Source organism: Rhincodon typus, chromosome 28, assembly GCF_021869965.1.
Source record: "Rhincodon typus isolate 14 chromosome 28, sRhiTyp1.1, whole genome shotgun sequence".
Classification (NCBI taxonomy): domain Eukaryota; kingdom Metazoa; phylum Chordata; class Chondrichthyes; order Orectolobiformes; family Rhincodontidae; genus Rhincodon; species Rhincodon typus.
Genome location: NC_063359.1, coordinates 4,749,069 through 4,758,356, shown reverse-complemented (window position 1 = coordinate 4,758,356; position 9,288 = coordinate 4,749,069).

The following is a 9,288-nucleotide window of genomic DNA, read 5'->3' as shown; positions in this document are numbered from 1 at the left end:
ACAGGATGGAGTCAATACAGAGTGATCCAGACAAGACTGGTCAATACAAAGTAACACCAGATAACACAGGGCCCATACAGAGTGACACCAGATAGCACAGGGCCCATACAGAGTAGCACTCGAGGATTCAAGGTCCTACAGTACAGGGTGAAACTAGAGAAAACACTGTCCATGCAGACTGAAACCAGATAATACAGGATCACCTACAGAGTGAAACCCGATAGCACAGATCCCAACCAGTACTGCTGTTTCTGTTTGGGGTGTGTTATAAATCATTTGAAATACATCATTGAATTTGAAAATATTTTTCAGTAAATTCCTCATACACACTTTTAAAGAGCATTCCTGTTAAATATTCCTCTTCATGTATCCAAGGTGTGTCCAACTAGGTTGGGCTATCAGATCACTCCAGAAACTTCATGGGATTTGTTCAACTGAAACCAGTTCTCTGAGTAGTGCCAAGATTTGCTGGTATACTTCCCTTGGTGAGGAAGGTGAACAGGCTTTACTTGGAAGGGTCCCAACCTGAAACGTCAGCTTTCCTGCTCCTCTGATGCTGCCTGGCCTGCTGTGTTCCTCCAGCTCCACACTGTGTTATCTCTAGGCTTTACTTTTGGTTGTGTTGGCTCCTGTGAAAGATCAACCTCTCACTCGATCATCATGTTACAAACATGAATTATGTTTAGAACATCGCTGTAATAATTCTTCTTTGGTTTCAACCACAGCTCACCGTGTGACACTCTCACTTCTGAGTCATAGATTGTGGGTTTGTGTCCCATTCCAGAGGCATGAGCACTTGACCTAGACAGATGCTGCAGTACATGGGGACACAGAACACGAGGAGACCATTCAGCTCCTCAAGGTTGCTCCATCTTTTGTCATGAAGATTCATCATATATTGTTATTATTTGGAAATCTGGGTAATAAGGTGTAGGAGGCAGCAGTGCTGTGTCCTGTCTAGAGGTATTGGTCTCAAAGCCATGTCCGGTGTATCTACAATGCAAAACCTTCTTCTTCTGGGGCCACCAAGGGCCTCTTTCTTACATGTGGTTTCATGCAGGTGCTATCCAGACAGCAGACACCACCTTATCCTTCAACACTCAGCTCTGGGCCACTGCAGGATGCATCAAGGCTACGGGATGGACGAAAGGGATCCACGAGAGGTGCAACATTGCGGAGAGTAAGAATACAAGGGCATTCTTCAAACACAGCAGCACCTCTCAGCACTGCAGCATTGTTCAAAGTAACCCAAAGCACCTATGATGGCACTGTAATGCAGCAACTGTAAACTTTTTACTGTACTCATTTGAATACGTGTGACAATAACGCTAATTCAGTTCAATTCAATCCAACTGAATTCCAAGCAGGATTTTTTTGTGAAGCTCATTCAATGGGAACTGAGATGTAAGAAGCCATATTTTACTGACTGATTATTTAATACTGCTCAGGCCAGCATCCCCTGTATAAGCCTAACTGTAGGTGCTGCATAATGGTTTGATCTTTCTATGCATTCTATGCTGATTAATAAAAGTTGAGGTTACAAATGGATGGAAGCCTCCACAACATCTGATGCTTCTTCATTCAATCATGACACAGTCTCATGGACGCTGAGGGAAAGATAACTCAGATAGGGTTAGGACATTGTATGGTCCTGGTTTGCTGCATTGCTGGGTATTCCATCATGCCATGGGAATCAGGCTGACCAGGGTGACAACTTTAGCCCAGCTTGGAAGGTCATGGTGCCATGGTATCGTCCTGGCAGTCCTCAGGAACAAGGATGGAGCTGCTCTGCACTAGTCCAACAGGGCCTCCAGTTCCCTGTTGGTAAAACATGGTACCAACCCGTCTTTGTTGGCCATCTCAGGGGCAATTCTCCCAAAACTGCAACTATGAAGGGCAGCTCCAGACTGACAGTGCTTGACCTGCTACACAGCTGGGTTTAGATATGGTGCCAGCGGTGGGAATTATTGAAGTTCCCAGCAATAACAAATACTTCCACTGCTGGTGAACGCACAATTACACATAAATAATAAGACACGCAGTACATAGAAAATCCCACCAAGGCTCACAGACAGAAATTCCTGAAAATGATACTCGGTCATGTGTGGTAAAATTCAGTCCACTAAGTCAGGACAGGGAAGTCAAAGAGGAACATGTCCTATAAGGCTATTGAAGATATGATGTTATAGGACTAAACTAGCCTTTTCCTGGGTAGGTTTGACAAGGGATTGTTCTAAGAAACAATTTCTGATTCACTCTTTAAACCTGTTTTCCTTGTTAACTTTGCATATCTGATTTGTTCAGTCAATATGCAGTGTAAAATCACCCATGATATTTGTAGCGTCCTTCTTACGTGCCTGTAGCATTTCCAAATTTATACTCCGTCCTCCAGCGAAACAAATTCTTCGAGACCTACAGACAACTCCCAGCCTTGACAGTTTTCCTTGCTATTCCCTACTTCCACCCAACTTGATTCCATATCATAATTTATTGTACCTCTAACACTACTCACCATGGCACTGATTCTCTCCTTTTTTAAAAAAACTACCCCACCTCCTTTTCTTTTTTTGCCTATTTGACTAAAATGTTCAATACTCTTAAATAGAGTTCCTATTCTTGGTCACCCTGCAACCATGTCTTTGTAATAGCTATCAGGTCGAATTCATTTATTTCTGTTTGTGCTGTCAACTCATCTATCTTGTTATAAATGCTGCATACATTCGGAGACAGAGCCTTAAGGTTTGAATTTTTGCCATTATTACTGACGCTTGCTCTAATTTTTGCTGCAGTCGTCTACCTATATTTTTTACTTCTTCCTGCCACACTTTGATTTTCATTCTCCTCTTTATTACCCTGCACCTCTGCTCTCTTGTTTCTTCTGATTTTTTAAACCATCCCTTCATTCGAACACTTCTTCTCCACTATGAATTAGTTTAAAACTGTGTCTATTATACTAGTTATACAATTTGCTATGATACTGCTGTCCATGTGGTACAAATGAACCTCATCCCAATGTCTGTCTTTCCCCAGTACAGGTGCCGGTGCCCCATGTGCCAGAACCCATTTCTCTCACACCAATCTTTGAGTCATGCATTTGGCTGTCGATCCGAGCTGCTTGTAACTCCTCAACAGGTATATAAAAAGAGAGTAGAATAAGTAGGCGTGGGACTATTTCTTTAGAGGGAGGGAATGGTTTGAGGCTTAACTTGTGGATCACCACACCTCAGATATTGGGAGAGGTTGGGAAGGAGAGTCTTTCATACTGAACTCAGTTGGTGCAGTAATTGAACTTGCACTGTTATCACTGCTCCATAATACTAATTAGTCAAGCAGTAAATAAGGCTAACGAACCTCCATGATTAGGCCATAGCCTGGGCAGTATAGCCTCAATAACAAAAACAGAAGTTGCTGGAAAAGCTCAGTAGCTCTGGCAGATCTGTGGAGAGAAATCAGAGTTAATGTTTCGGGAAACTCTGATTTTTCTCCATAGCCTCAATGCACTGTATAATTCAGTTTCACAGATGTATTGTTATACAATGGGTATTGACAAAGCCATTGGAGAAGCTCTTTTTAAACACTTTGAAAAGTTACAAAACACCTTGGGAAAAGAATTCAAAAAATGTGCTGTAAATGTCAAATTAAGAATTAAATTACGAAGCAGCTGTCCTCATGGCTTTTTAGAAGTAACAGTATCATGAGTCATTGCAGAGTCACCAAAGACTTTCTTGATCCCATTGGACAATTAATTGAATACCTGCTTGACAGAATGCAGGCCTGAGTAATTTGAATAGGCTTTGTTCTCCTTGTTGGTATTGTCATATCAACAGATGGAATATAATTACATCAAGTGTTCAGAACTGGCAGATACCTGGCCCCTTGGCATGTGAGAAAAAAAATGTTGAGCTGCCAGTCTAGCGATTGGCACTCATCCAGCTGCAGAATAACAGGTGCACAAGTGACTTTGCCAAGTATGGTGTCCAGCACAGCTGGATGGAGAGAAAAACAGGGAGGAAGATGCAACAGAACCAAACCAGAGCCTTATACTGATTGCTATGGTCTCTAATCCATAGAACATACAGCACAGAGTGACACCATTCAACCCATTAGACCTTTTGGAAAGAATTGTGCAGTAAATCCATTTATTTGTCTTATCCCTGTAAAATTCTTCTTTTGAAGATTATTTCCAATTTCCTTTTGAACATTAAGAATTTGCTTCCACCAATATGTAGTAGCTTCCAATTAGAACAACTCATGGCATTAGAAAGGATCCCTCCTTATTGCCCCCTGCTCTTTTGGCAATAATCTTAAACCTGTATCCTCCTGTTACTGATGTCAATGACAAGTTTCTTCCTACTTACTGTGTCATAATTTTTAAAGCATCATTAAACTTCCCCTTAAGATCCTCTGCTCTCAGGAAGCGAACATCGTTTCTTTCCTCAGAACTGAAATCTTTCGACGACGGTCCCCCATGCTGATAAATTTCCTTTGTATCTTCACTGATGAAGAGTTATCTACACTCAGAATGGTAGCTTGTTCTTTCTCCACGGATACTGCATACTGCTTGACCCGCTGTGATTTCCAGCATTTTTTGTTTCAGTACAGATTCCAGCATCTGCAGTAATTTGCTCCTATTTTCTCTGTAATGCTAATTGGGCCAGCACATTAGATCTTCACAACATGGACTCTTTGTGTTTGCTGTTCCACATATCTGGTAACCGCATACAGAAAGCACTTGATAACATTAAGCAAAGCTTTTCCCATACATGAGGCCTGTATCACATTATACAGGATATTATTCTGACTCAGCCCCTCACATTGCAAGAATGAAGAGTTACACAGAATTTGTAACACAAAAGAGGCGACTTGGCTCAACTAATCCACGAGAGAGCTTGTGCTCTTCCTCCCACCCAATTTTGTCCAACTCCATCAATATAAGCATTCATTCCTTTCACCTTCTTGGGTTGGATTTTATGGGGTGCCAAGATCTCCATTCCCCTCCCATGGTGAAAAGATCAAGGGTTCCTAACGGCTGCCCCATCATAATTAAATGCTGGGAACAGTGTTAATCGCTTTGAGGCAAGACATAGGCCATAAAACCATAAGAAATAGGAACAGGACTAGGCTGTTCAGCCCTTCAAGCTCACTCTTCCATTCAAATCCAACATTCCTCACATCCACTCTCTTGCCTTTTCCCAGTAACCCTTGACTGCAGTCCTGATCAAGAATCAATCTATCGCAGCCTTAAATATACACAAAGACTCTGCCCCCACAGATCTCTGTGGCAAAAAGTTCCAAAGACTCACAACTTTCTGAGAGAACTTTCCTCCTCATCTCAGTCTTAAATTGGCACCCCTTTATTCTGAGCCTATGCCCTCTGCTCCTACACTCCCCCATGAGGGGAAACTTACTGTCAACATTTACCCTGTCAAGCCCCTTAAGAATCCTACAAGGTTCAATGAGCCTAAGGTTCTGGAGACATAGGTGTGGATCATTGGCAGCAACGTGAAAACATACCGAGGCTTGGAACAACAGCCTAGAAATCTACTAGTCGACTGAAATAGCTGTGTCTAAGGGAAAACATTGCTAGATTTGCAGTTTTTATATCTAGATTTTATTTATATTTATTTCTCAATGGTTCAATGTTTGCTTGTACATAAAGTCATAGAGTCATAGAGATGTACAGCACAGAAACAGACCCTATGGGCCAAATCATCCATACTGACAAGATATCCTAAATTAATCTAGTCCCATTTGCCAGCATTTGGCCCCTATACCTCTAAACCCTTCCTATTCATATACCCATCCAGATGCCTTTTAAATGTTGTAATTGTACCAGACTCCACCACTTGCCTTGGAAGCTTATTCCATACACACACGACCTTTGTGTGAAAAAGTTGCCCCTCAGGTCCCTGTTAAATCTTTCCCCTCTCACCTTAAACCCATGCCCTTTAGTTTTGGGGGGAAAGACTTTGTCTATTTACCCTATCCATGCCCCTCATGATTTTATAAACCTCTATAAGGTCACCCCTCAGCCTCCAATGCTCCAGAGAAAATAACCCCAGCCTATTCAGTCTCTCCGTGTACCTTAAACCCCGCCAAGCCTAGCAACATCCTTGTAAATCTTTTCTAAACCCTTTCAAGTTTTACAAATTACTTCCTATATCAGGGAGATCAGAATTGCACACAGTATTCCAAAAGTGGCCTAACCAATGTCCCACACATGACCTATCAACTCCTGTACTCAATGCACTGACCAATAAAGGAAAGCATACTAAACACCTTCTTCACTATCCTACCTATCTGTGACTCCACTTTCAAGGAACTATGAACCTGCACTCCAAGGTCTCTTTGTTCAGCAACACTCCCCAGGACCTTACCATTAAATGTATAAGTCCTGCCCTGATTTGTCTTTCCAAAATGCAGCACCTTACATTTATCCAAATTAAACTCCATCTGCCCCTCCTTAGCCCATTGGCCCATCTGATCATGATCCCGTTGTAGTCTGAAGTAACTTTCACTATACCTCCACTACACCTCAGATTTTGGTGTCATCTGCAAACTTTCTAACTATACCTCCTACATTCACATCCAAATCAATCATATACGTGATGAAAAGCAGTGGACCCAGCACCGATCTTTCTGGCACAACACTGGTCACAAGTCTCCAGTCTGAAAAACAACCCTCTGTCTTCTACCTTTCAGCCAGTTCTGTATCCAAATAGCTAGCTCTCCCTGTATTACATGTGATCTAACCTTGCTAAACAGTCTACCATAAGGAACCTTGTCGAACGCCTCAGTGAAGTCCATATAGATCATATCCACCACTCTGCCCTCATCAATCCACTTCGTTAATTCCTCAAAAAACTCAATCAAGTTAGTGAAACATGATTTCCCACTCACAAAGCCATGTTGACTATCCCTAATCAGCCCTTGCCTTTCCAAATGCATGTAAATCCTGTCCCTCAGGATTCGCTCCATCAACTTACCCACCATCTATGTCAGGCTCATCAGTCTATAATTCCCTGGCTTTTCCTTACCATCTTTCTTAAATAATGGCACCATGTTAGCCAACCTCTAGTTTTCCGGTACCTCATCTATGGCTATCGATGGTACAAATATCTCAGCAAGGAGCCCAGCAATCATTTCCCTAGCTTCCCACAGAATTCTAGGGTATACCTGATCAGTTCCCAGGGATTTATCCACCTTCATGCATTTTAAGACATCCAGCACCTCTTTCTCTGTAATATGTAATAATTTTTCAAGATTTCTCTTTTTTTTTTTATTCTTATTTCCCCATACTCTATAACGTCCATATCCTTCTCCACAGTAAACACTGAGTCAAAATACGCATTTAGTATCTCCCCATCTTCTGCGGTTCCACACACAGGCAGCCTTGCTGATCTTCAAGGGGCCCTATTCTCTCCATTGTTACCCTTTTGTCCTTATTGTATTTATAAAATCCCTTTGGATTCTCCTTAACCCTATTTGCCAAAGCTATCTCATGTCCCCTTTTTGCCCTCCTGGTTTCCCTCTTAAGTATACACCTACTGCCTTTATCTTCTTCTAGGCATTGACTCGATCTCTGCTGTCTATACCTTACATATGCTTCCTTGTTTTTCTTGATTAAAACCTCAACTTCTCTAGTCACTCAGCATTCCTCACACCTTCACCCTAACAGGAACATACTGCCTCTGAACTCTCGTTATTCCATTTTTGAAGGCATCCCATTTTCCAGTTATCCCTTTACCTGCGAACATCTGCCCATGCACACGTACCATCCCAATCAACTTTTGAAAGTTCTTGCCCAATATCGTCAAAATTGACATTCCTCCAAGAACTTTAACGTTTAGATCCGGTCTACGCTTTTCCATTACTATTTTAAAACAAACAGAATTATGATCACTGACCCCAGAGTGCTCCCCCACTGTCACCTGCTCTACTTTATTTCCCAGGGTAGGTCAAGTTTTGCACCTTCTCTAGTAGGTACGTCCATGTACTGAATCAGAAAATTTTCTTGAACACACGTACCAAATTCCTCTCCATCCAAGCCCTTAACACTATGGTAGTCCTGGTCTATGTTTGGAAAGTTAAAAACCTCTGCCATAACTACCCTATTATTCTTACAGATAACTGAGACCTCCTTACTAATTTTTCTCAATTTTCCGCTGACTATTGGGAGATCTATAGAATAGTCCCAATAAGGTGATCATCCCTTTCCTATTATAATAAAGATGGTGCAAGTGCTTGCGATTTCTGTTACTGATACTTTTACAATCTCTTTGATTGTCATTTTTTAAGGCTGTGGAAATAGCAATTTATTTTCCAAGAGTTATGGATGAATGAGTATACTTTGAAAAAAAAATCACACAAGGAACCGTTACAGTAGGGTTCATTAGTTCTGTACAGCATGTATACTGAGTGAATGGCATTGAAGTGTCATAGGTTGGCAGAGAGAATATAGGAGTCATGGGAGTGGCTAAATGGACACAGATTGGCATGAAGGGTATGAGAGGTCATGGTGAGTGGGTAGAGTGGAATGAGCTGGCTTGGACGGGTCATGGAAGTGTGTTGGTAGAGGACTGTTCTCTGTTATATTGTTTTTATATCACTGGATGAAGTCCTAGAGCAGTGAGGCTGGACTTTTAAACAGCCTGCCTATGCATATGGCAGCCCCTACAGCTGCCTTCCAACTCTTCTGAGGAATGGTAGACCCCCAGCACCTGTCAGCACCAGCCACTAGCCACCCTCTATCTCCCAAAACTCTTGCCTTTACAGATACCTTCTCCTGAAGTGAATGTGACAATTTGGGAAGTTTGCTGACTTCTGCTACCCACCTCCAGGATGAAAATTCAATCCTCAAGTGAATTCTACATTCCAGAAAAAATTAATTGCCTGCAGTTGAGTCTGGGTCCCCTTAAAGGGCCATTTACCTGGCTCCAAGAACTGCTGGCCAATAAGAGTGCTGGCAGCTGTTCAGCACCAACAATGCCTCCGGGAGCAGTGGCTATGTCTGGAACTGCAGCCAATTAGGGTCACCACATGGAGGAGGCCCTGCATTAAAGGTAAGCAGGCTCAAGGTAGGGACAAATCATGTAAATCCCACCAAGGTAATGTGGGTGATCAGTCATGAGGGCACAGGAGGCCTTTCAGCAGGAGCAGCCCCTATCGATGTTGGGCGAGGAGACACTCCCTGGGCATAGTGTTTGATCAGGGTGGGAGGGGGAGCTTCCCTATGAACCAACAGGAGGCACACCAGTGTATATCTGGTGATAACACCCCATTGTGTTA